Here is an 11069-nt window from a genome sequence, read left to right on the forward strand (position 1 = left end):
GGTTTGTTTGAAAAGAACCTGCATTGTGATTTATTGTCCGTAGTCCATTAAAAATTCTCTGATCATTTGCATCCCAGAAAATCAGGATTTACATGTCAGATGCCAGACAGCCAGAGATACTGCAGCTGTTTCTGTCTTTTAAGAAAGCACAAATATATAAATGGGGGCTCATGCGTTACATTTTTCACTCTTCCAGCTTGTGATATCCCTGTTATTCATAACAGTTTTTGCTTTTAAGGCGGTGTGACATTTTGTAAGATGAAAATTATATTGAAATTAAAATTCCTCTGACACTCTAGTTTCACTGGTGTAAACTTTAACTTAGCACCTTAGCTTGCAGAGAGAAGAAGAGCTAATAAAAATAGAGGCAAAATTCACTAGTTTGTAGATAAACACTTTATTTGTCCATCCAGCTGTGCTGTGATATGTTTAGTTCATTTTTAATGTAGTCTATCCAATAATCAAGTTGTACAAAATTCAGTTGTGAAAAAAATACAGTATTCAAACTACTTTCTCTATTACATTAAAACCGCAAGTGGGAGAAGTTTGCCTTCAGGGCTTTCTGGCAAAAAAGACTTTCTGCCTTTCTTTTTCCTAAAACTAACCAAGTAGTAAGGTTTTCTGGCAGAAAGGCTTTCTGACAGAAAGCCCTGAGGGCAAACTTTTCCCTTGTGCCTTAAAATCTCCCCAGCATCAAGTGTAGTTTATCGCACCAAGTGATTTGTCAGTATTGTGATTTCTATTATATTGCATGTTATTGTGGATGCACTGTGCTATACACTCTTCTCTAACAGCAGCATTTCATTTATTCAGGTTATGAATTAATTTGTAATTTATTTATTTTTACCAACACAAGAAATGTTGGTTTCTGGTCCCTGTCCACTCTCCTTCCTTCCTTCAGTCATTAGTGACACAGTGACCCTTTAGCTACCAGCCCCTCTAACCATTAAAAGCTCTGCGGTTTCACTCCAGCTTCTCTGTGGATTACTGCACATGACAGTGAATTATGCAGGAGCATGAAGCTCCTGTGTTTGGCTAAGAGGAGAGCTCGCCCCCCTCTCTGTGAAGTATTTTAGATAGCTATGGAAATGAATGCAAGGACATGGAGCTACACTGTGAGTCTTGTAGTCAGAGAAGCTTTTCTCACAAACACAGTTTGAGGCCTGGACGAGTAAAGCTCTAATAATCTCAGCATTCATTCCTTGCCACTATAATAATACCATTTCCTCTCCCTCAGTCTCTACATCAATTTGCATTCTCCCCTTTGAAAATTCTTGTCGAAGATCTTTCTGGCTCCTAATGGAGCTCTGTAATTAAGACAGAGGAATCAGTACACCTATTGACACACTTTGTGTTATCTTTGTCGTTCAGATAAGTGCCCAGTATAGCTGAATTGAAAGCCTTAGTTGTGTTCCTGTCAGTGCAGCACAAAATGTCTAAATCATGGGTCAAATACTGTTTTTTTCTGCGTGATAGAAGGACAGAGTTGACAGTGTCACGATTCCGTGGGTGAGTGCAGAGGAGGTGTGAGCCCAAACGCAAGACACTGGAGAGTAGACTGAAGGTGCACAGGGTTTAATACAAAAAATCACAACAGCAAGCTCCAAAATACAGCAGAACACTCATCACTACACAACAGACTGCATGAACACTACACTACAATGACCGGACACAGACTGAGGAAACAAACAGGTATATAAGCACACATGGGTTAACGAGCTGGTAGGGAGCAACACAGGTGACTGGAATCAGGTTAACAAAGCAGGCAGAGAGACAGCAGGAAAACAGAGAGAGAGGCAGGCAGGCAGAGCCAACAGTGGGTAACAGAAAGGCAGGACAGCAGAGAGACAGTTAACCCAGAACACACAAGTACACAGACCAAACGTAAACACTAAGATATGAACTGAGACACAACTAGGACACAGGGCTGAGGTGCAGAGCTAAACCTAAGAAACAAGACGGTTACTAAGTAAACTTAAAGATGAGGATGAATAACATAAACAACAAGGCTACACAGAATACATGAGAGACAGGTACGAAGTGAGCTAAACAGAACCAGTAAATGAACAAGGGAATACACAAGACTAAACAGAGAACACAAGACCAGGAACCAAAACCACAAACAGAAAACATGGACCAACTGCTAAGGTTTAAACTAAACAGGACAGAAACAGGGAGTTAAACGCAAGGCGTTAGCAACAACACAAACAGGGACCGAACTAATGACACAGAGAGTCTAAGGACAACAAGGTAATAGGACAACACTGACAAACTCAACCACAGACTAAGATAACTGAACAGGTAAACACAGGGAGATAAACACCAAACGGATGACAAATCAGGCAGAGCTCACAATGACATTAACAGACTGGACACAGGACAACAGACCGGACTGAACCCACAGGCAGAATGTGACAGACAGGTTATTAAAGATAGATACTGAGTCAATAAATCCACTGCATATCTTTTATTTTCATCTACAAATAAAAATAAAATAGTCAAAATAATGAGAAGAGAAAAGAGTTTTGTTATTCCTGGGAGGGCTGTGAATCCACCAAATGACTTCTCCCCAGTGTGCAGCAGCCTCTGCCTGGAGTCTCCTAGCTGCTGCTGGAACCAGAACAAAACACCCCCTTACTGTAAACACACACACACACACACAATGATCCATAAACATATCCACACCAATCAAATAACAGAAATCTCAGCAACAAATAGCCCACTTAAACTCCACCAAGATTAGAAACACTGAAAAACTGATTCTTGCTGTCACCTCTGACAACTCCTTCAAGTTTTATTTTGAATTCAACCAGAAAAACTGCTGCAACAGTTCAGTCTTTGACAGGAAGTATTTTTTTCAGTTGGAATTTAGAAAAATTGGAAGGATGTTGCTCATCTGTCAAAATCCCAGTCATGTTTGCCAATTAACCAGTGATTTGCTTTTTAAACTACATGTTCAAACCTCAGCATCAGATAAGTATCAGACAAACGAGGCAAACATTTGAGACATTTAGCCTCAGGTTGTCAATCATCCTTAGCACTAGTTGAAGTGATGACATTGAGTAAGCGTCTTGGAGCTCATATTTCTATGTTTATATATGGATAATTGGTTCCCACCAGAGTTAGACCTTGATTGTTTTAACATATATATTTAAAAAAAATACTACAAAAAAGGTGAACATTTTAAATCAAATGAAAGCGATGGAAAAAATAAGACTAAGAATAATGTCTTTACCCTGAAGTTATTTTGGCTTTGCTCTGGCCTCTGCTCCTCTTTAGAGCCTCCAGCTGGTATGTGCTCCGCTGTGTCCAGTAATGACTGATGTTAGTCGAGGGTGTTCTCCCTTCAGGCAGAGAGGCACAGCTGAAGCCATGTTAGTCCAGAGTAACTCCTCTTCTGATGCCAAATTCATATTTAACCCTGAGGTACGGCATCATGGGTTTGGAGTGTACTGGAAGAGGCTGCTGTTTGGTTAAGAATGTTATGGGAAGGAGATCAGAGGACACCGAAGTTACATCTTCATTCTTTTAATGAACACATTATTTAGTACATAAAAATTCAACCACCCAAACCAGGGATTGTGCCTGCAAATGTGTATTCTGCTATGTTTAAGTGTGTAAGCGGTAAAGGTTTAGCCTTAAGGTGCTTCCAGACAGTGAGCTGCTACTGCTGCATCTGCTGTTGGTGTTCTGCTGTATTTTGAATGGGCAGCAGCAGGGCACAACTCTGGCTACATCTGATGATCCTAAATGAAAGTACCTTTGGCCTTAGGCTACATTCACACAGCGTTTTATCTGCATATCAGAATACATCTCCGTCTGTACTGAAAACACACATTACATGACCAATCACGAATATCACGTGATCATTCACGTACACTGGGCATACACATACACCCTCAACCCACTCTACTTCTTGAGCCACAGCCACACAGATAGCATTGATAGGCTTTACCAAAGTTTATCGTTCCCTGTATGGCTTCAAAAAACTGACCTTTATACAACTGAGTTCAGTGTGCTTTATTGGCATGAATGTTTCATTTAAACAATGTTGCCAAAGCAGTTACAATACTTTATACTAATACTTTAAGATGGAGATGATGTGCAAAAAAATAATGATGAATGGAGACAAGCTAAATTGTATGCTCAAATATACGCTATTACCCAGTGAATTTGCAAGTCAAGTCATTAAAATATAATACAGATTCATATAATTAATTAAATTTATATTTATTCATTCTGAAGTTATCCACACAGATATTAGATCTGCAGACTGTATTTGTGAAGTGTTTGTACATTCTCATGCTGGTAGAACGGATGCAGTATGGACACCCACAGATAAGAACATTGCTCTCTAGCACTACTGGTCAAAACATCAACACTGTACCTTTAAGTGCTGAGATGTCAATTTGTGACAACAAACAGCAGCACGGCAGCACAGAGTGAAATTTATATTCCTGACATTAATTGAAGTTGGGTGTTGAGTTTAATCTGGTTCAGTTCACTGCAAAAGAGGAGACAACTGTGAAGCTGCCTCATTTCATTTATAAACTTTGTGGGGTTTTTTGCTTTCCCCAAGACAAGCATAAAGCAGTGTCACACCTCTATATTTCACTCTGCTGGGACTCTGGCTGGCTGCCATCTGGTGTGAGCTTTATGATATTCCTTCCTCAACTAACAACCAAAGATGATTGCTGTCACATATTCGGCAAAACTATAAAGCCTGGAAAAAATACAACTTCCTTCTCAGTCTGACTGACAAAGTGGCTAGTCGTTCTGGTCCTGCTGTCTGAAGCGGTGTGTTAAATTACGCCAGGAGGAATTATAATCCAAGTCTGTGCACATCATAAACACAGCCAGTCATCGCCATGTCTGCTGCAGTGTAAACATGCTTAAGCAGTGGAAACTGCACAAAGAAACTGAGCAGAGAAACGTTGCCAGGGCAAAATCCCAACAGAGTGCAGCAGAAAGAGAAATCCTACTGCCAAACATTTGTTGTGTCTGTGATCATTTGGACTAACTCCTCATAGAATGCTGTCCTCCTTTTTCTCCTTTTTCAAAACAGCTGCTGCAATGCAAAATGCAGCATTATTAACCTGTAATTATGCTGTTAATCTTAGGCAGGCTGAGCACGCCAAATAATTCACAGGTTTGCAGACAGACAGCAGATGAGTATGGGATAGCTTTTAAGCTTTGCCAGAGTATATTATCATCATCATCATCATCATCATCATCAGTACTGACAAAAGTTACTTTTTTTGTTCTTGGCCAGGATTTAAAATGAAGATTCACTTTTTTAATTAAGCAATTAAAAATAATTTACCCAAATGTTGACAGTTGATTGATTGTTAAAGTCACTCATCAAGCAAAGATGCTAAACATCCAGCTGCTCAGCTGTGAAGATTTGCAACTTCTTTTCTTTTTATAATACTATAATAATTTTGTACATAAGGAATAGTTCACCATTTTGGGAAAATGCATTTATTCTGAGAAGATTGGGGGGAAACGGATAGCCTGGCTCTGTCCAAAGGTAACAACTCCGTTCCTCTAAACCTGACTTGTTAACATGTGATGTCTCATTTGTACAGACACAAGATTGGTCTTGTCGAACGATTCCTTTAAAAATCATTAGGTTTTTGACCATCTGTTGAAACAAAAAAAGAAATTTTATTTATGTCAATTTTATGACACTATGTTGCGAACATCTGGAAAGAGAGTATAGTATTAATAAAAACAATTAATAAAAACATTACTTACTGGTGAATCTATTGTGAAAATAATCATTAGTTGCAGCCCTACTGAAGCCCTCTTGGTGCACTGAACCACCGAAGCTATATGCATTTTCATCTGCCCTGTTTTCTCTTTGAATAAATCTGTGAACGCTCCCTTAATGCTCCAAGGGCAAAAATACTTCTGAGCAAGCCATAAAGCAGTGACGAACTGATACACACGCTGAGGGCAAAGAGTGGGCACAGATTAGGGCCTTGGCAGGACACAACCTTTGTCTTGGTAATTTGTCTAAGACTGCTGATAAAGCATACTCAAATAAGTTCAATGAGACTGAATTGGACATTATCACCTTACTTACATCCTGACTTATAAACTTACACAGATAAGGCCATAATATAGTGAGTATTTCTCTTTAAACTTCCCATCTTGAGTTAGTATAGAGTTGGTTGTCATGCATTTCAGATACACAAGTTAAATATATTTGTTGTGATCTGTTATATAGTTCATTGTTTAAGTATTTGGACTGACATTTTTGTGGTGTTCTGTACCTCAGCACATGGGATCTGAAATGCATAAAGGGCTATGAGGTTTAAAGTGCCAACTTTTTGCTTTAATATGAGACATCCATTACATCCATATTTGGTGAACTTTGTAAAAATCAAAACCTTGTTGCACTGCTGTGACTATGCATGAAAATGCTTTGTTAAAACCCCCCAGACACCCTTAAAGCTGAAAGTCAGCACTTTAACCTCATTGTTATTTTTTCAAATCCATTGAGCTGTAGTAGAAGAACCAAAACAATAAAAACATGTACCACTGTCCAAACACTCACAGACTGCACTGTAGGTGAAAATAAAGTGTAATATTTAAGGTTTTCTTTTTTTTTAATTTCCTACAATTGCTGTAATATCTCTCTCCACCACAGGTGTGGACAAGGACATCACCTAATCTATTTTTCTCTCTGTTTGTGGACCAACTTTGCTAAATTCAACCAATTTTCCCTCAATAAACAGCATAAGACAGATGGAGTGCTTTCATCCAGTCAGCAAATCATGTTGGGCAAGATTGATGTTCTCTTGCTTTCTTGTCTCCCTCGCGCGCACACACACACACACACACACACACACACACACACACACACACATCTCGTCTCTCATCTCTCTTGTGTGTGTGTGTGTGTGTGTGTGTGTGTGTGTGTGTGTGTGTGTGTGTGTGTGTGTGTGTGTGTGTGTGGGACACGGCGGGAATGATTGCGGGTTCATTCACTGGGAGCTGGAATCAGCCCGCATGGTCCACACAGAGTCTGCATGAATGGGATGGGGCATAACCACATTCAACTACTGGCTATAGTGGCAATCAATATCTGCGACAAATCCCTCACTAGCTTTGTGTTTTAAGAGGAAACAGCAAATATAAATAGCAAATAGCAATCCGCTTTCCGTTTAATGGAAACTTTGTGCTTAAAGTAATCCCTATGTGTAATCCCCATTCTAACGCCGTTACATGTAATCCGTTACTCCCCAACCCTGGCAGCAGGCGCTCTAAATTGGCAATCCTGTGAGAACTCCGGCACTCCGGTCCACAGCCTCCATGTAATCATCACATTGTTAAGACACAAAAATTAATATTGACCAAATAAACTATGCTTTGTGGAATAAACCATCATTGCCCTGCTTATTGTAGTTGTGAATGTTGCTATCTATGGTCCATTACTAAAGACAATTTACATAATGATCTGAAAGAAAACTGATCTGGACATTGAGCTTTGAAAAAGTGAGTCAAACTAGTGCTTGACATAAAATATCACACCACTGATATCGCGATACTGTGGTTCACAAAAGCAAGTGCTTTGCGTTGCGGAAGGAGCAAACATTTTCCTCTTTCTTTGTCCTAAAATTAGAACAACTGTCTGTGGATTTCATAAGTGATACCCAAAGATCCAACCCATGTATCTGCTTCACTGTTCCAGCAGGTACTCTAAGTAATTGGTGTAAAATCCTTCTTGTTCCACCGTATTTTGGTGACAGCTTGTCGATGATCCCTGAGGCTTCCTCCTTTAGCTGCAGGCATTTATGATCCACACTAGTCTTCCACAACGTGGGTTTGGCAGTGAGTGCTGCTGAGGTCAAAAATCTTCCACTGTCAGTAATTTTCTGGTGAGTAAAAGACTTAACGGGCCACAGAGAGTTTTCGACAAAACACAGAAACATCACCGGAAAAGGCAGGCGAAGAAAAAGGGCAGCTTTTATTTTACAGTGAGCCATTTCTTCCTTTGATCTAAACTTGACTCCGAATGTGGGTTATTAAAAAAGTGGGTTTTTTTGTCAGTTTCAACACACTACCCTGTAAAACCACCAAAAACTGTAGTGTTATATTTTCACCCACAGATCAATCTAAATAATTAAGCCAGCTATTTTCTGACCAACTGTCACACACAATAAAGATTATACTGCGGGGTCACCAGATGGCAGAGAGGTTAAACAGGATATGATGTCAGGGTTTAAAAGAAATGTTTGTAAACAAATAATCCAACATGGATTTATTAGTTAAGTGTGTGTCACATTCAAAATACAATGACAACCACCATCACATGTAATCTGTTTAGACTTACTGTGAGAGGTATGAGTGACACTACAGGTTACTAAAGCCAGCTATTTATTTAGCAAGATATCACTGGGAAATCATTCACTCCCACAACACACATAGACAGTCACAAGAATTCTACAATTTAAGACGTGAAATAAGCTGACTCTTTCCCTGTGGGAGACAATTAGCAGAAGCACAATCCTCCGTTTCATCTGAGAAGAATATCCACTTAATCTCTGCAGTATTTTCCACTAGTTCCTCTGCTGTGGTGTAATTCACATTCTGAGCAGTGCAGATCTATTGCTGGCTGGCTTTTCTTGTGAAAACTTCAATATGGATCTGGGTTTTTGACTTACTTTGTACTTTGGAAGGTTACCGGCAGGTTGAGAGCAGCAGTGTTTAGAAAAGAAAACCCCAGTAAACTTACATTCATTATTACACTGCCTCATTCTCAAGAAAGATCCCTGTGGGAGTTTTAACATGGGTGTGTTTTTAAGTTGACAGTTATTCACAAAAGCACTCACAAATTTAGTAGTGTCATGTTTTACTTTTGACAAGAAAATTAAATATAATTAATTTTCGCATGTCTTCCTTAGGTCAGGGAAAGGCCAGAGGTGGAAAGTAACTAAGTACACCTACTGAAGTACTGTACTGAATGCAATTTTGGTGTACTTGTACTCTACTTGAATATATCCAATGTAGGGCTGTCCCCGTCTATGGATTTACATAGTCAAATCAGAATCGTCAAGGCCTGCCTGTAGTCGACTGATAGTGTTTTTGTGCGCGGCAATTGCAAGAGAAAACTGAGGCTTTTCGTTGACCATTTTTTCTCTATCTCTCGCTCTCTCTCACCTGCCATTCAGCGGTCTTGTGCAGAGTTTTGCGTGCATGCCGTGCAGACAGCTCCACGCACGTCGTGGTTCCTCGGGGCTCTGTTTCAAGTAGCCGGCTATTCAAAAACGATAAACGGTGATAAATTATCCGAAAGTCCCGCGAGGTGCGTACTACTTTGGACAACACTGGTTGTCCAAAGTAGTCCGTCTCTTCAGCAAAGGTCCTCTTCTGCCACTACACACATATACGCTACACTTGGCGTCAGTGCACACATGCGCACTGACGCCCCAGGGTTAGAGTTACAATTGTGGATTTATTCATACACATTAAAAACATTTATTGAAAGCTTTTTCTTTTTACATGTTTATTTACAGTATTAAACATTGAAATGTATTCTGTAATAGGCTGTATATTAACTTATTGGGAGAAAACCGGTAGTTCTGTGTAAAATGAGACGTTCAGCACCCCCATATCTCCAAAATGGCATGATCCTTGTTTCACTGCGAAGCTTCGACTGTGAGATTGACAGTCGAATCAGGCTCCGCCCATCAAAGCATCGAATCTTCGACTATTCTGGGTCAGGTTTAATCCAATATATGCTACTTTATTTTATTCAACTGCTATAATCACTTTGAATTGACATATAAAACGTGATCATGTTTTAAGTTATGTTGCTGATTGGAAGTGACCAGGTTGGAGTTGTTGAAGCTGCTGGGATTTATGTGAGGTTATCATTTGCTCATAACAGTGATTAAGTTGTAATTTAACAGGAGAGCCCCTAAAGTCCTAAAGTTTTTAATAACTTTTGCCCGAAGTAGAATTTCGATTGCAGGACTTTTTCCACCACTGCTGAGGGCCTGATGGAAAATGCATGGTATCAGGTGCACATAGATTTAAGATACACCCCGAGATTTTGTTAAAGACCGCAATAGCCCCCCAAAACCCCAAATGTGCTCTCAATTTGTTGTTTATACTTTTGAACTCTGAAATATGTCAAATTCAAAGTTAAATTTTCAATTTGGGGCCACTATAACAAAAACAGGCAGAGTATGTGTAAACAAGTGGATTAGAAGGTCAGCCTGATAACCTCCCATAATCCAATGCAGCATCGCCACTAACACTTGTATCTGACAGTCTTCTACCAATTTAGATGATCCACAGGGGTCTTGCCTAGAACTGGGTCTTGATTTTGGCTAATCTTTGGCCAGAAGAGCCAATGCTTGTTTGATCTGAATCTCTGAGGATAGTCCGTGGTGATCCTTGCCAACCCTCATAAACCCCAAGTAAAAAAAAAAAAAAAGTACTGTGAAACAGCACAAATGATACTGGTGTCACGCTGGGGAAAGCACCAGCGCTCAATTCCCCCAAGCTTTGGAGAAACGGATAAAGCCAGTGAAAAGGCTTTGTGTCAAGCTCTATTAATCCATGGCTGCACTTAAGAGCTGGCTGTTAAATCATCTGTGAGTGTGCAGTAAGGTAGCTTATGTGCTGATGTTGCACCTCATTCCACAGATGGGAAAACATTGAACCACCACAAGTGAGGCTTCAGTTCCCAAAATGAAACTCTGAGAGTCTGGCTGCTCTTATTGCTCCAGCAGCAAAGTCTAAATCACAATTTCCTCTAGTTACCTGAATGACAACAGATGTATGTGATTTACTGGAGTAGGTGACAGTTGCACTGTTGTTTGAATGTTGTGTTCAATTAGTGAGTCATCAAAGTGTAAGTACGGCTGATGAAGTAGCTGCACCCTTCCATATCTCGGCTTTGTTGTCAACATGTGAACGTTGCTCAGTTTGTTGTACAAGCGAGGTACATGCAAATAGATTTGACATTACAATTCAAAAGAAACAGTAAAAGACAGTACTTGTTTGTCAAGAGTTTTGTCAAGTGTAGCCTCATCTTGTAACGACCCAGCAAT

General features: G+C 39.8%; 1 long non-coding RNA gene across 2 annotated transcripts; it reads right to left on the minus strand.

Annotated features, from left to right (window-relative positions):
- Positions 1–1579: 1579 nt before the first annotated feature.
- LOC123970109 lies at positions 1580–9323 on the minus strand. Of its 2 annotated transcripts, none has more exons than XR_006824879.1 (3): positions 9169–9323; positions 3236–3465; positions 1580–2610 (listed from the first exon to the last, which is right to left on the minus strand). It is a non-coding gene; the product is annotated as an uncharacterized LOC123970109 (long non-coding RNA). The 2 variants fall into 2 exon arrangements; XR_006824878.1 differs by having other exon boundaries at positions 1580–2637.
- Between the last annotated feature and the right edge of the window lie 1746 nt (positions 9324–11069).

Source organism: Micropterus dolomieu, linkage group LG04 (assembly GCF_021292245.1).
Source record: "Micropterus dolomieu isolate WLL.071019.BEF.003 ecotype Adirondacks linkage group LG04, ASM2129224v1, whole genome shotgun sequence".
Classification (NCBI taxonomy): Eukaryota; Metazoa; Chordata; class Actinopteri; order Centrarchiformes; family Centrarchidae; genus Micropterus; species Micropterus dolomieu.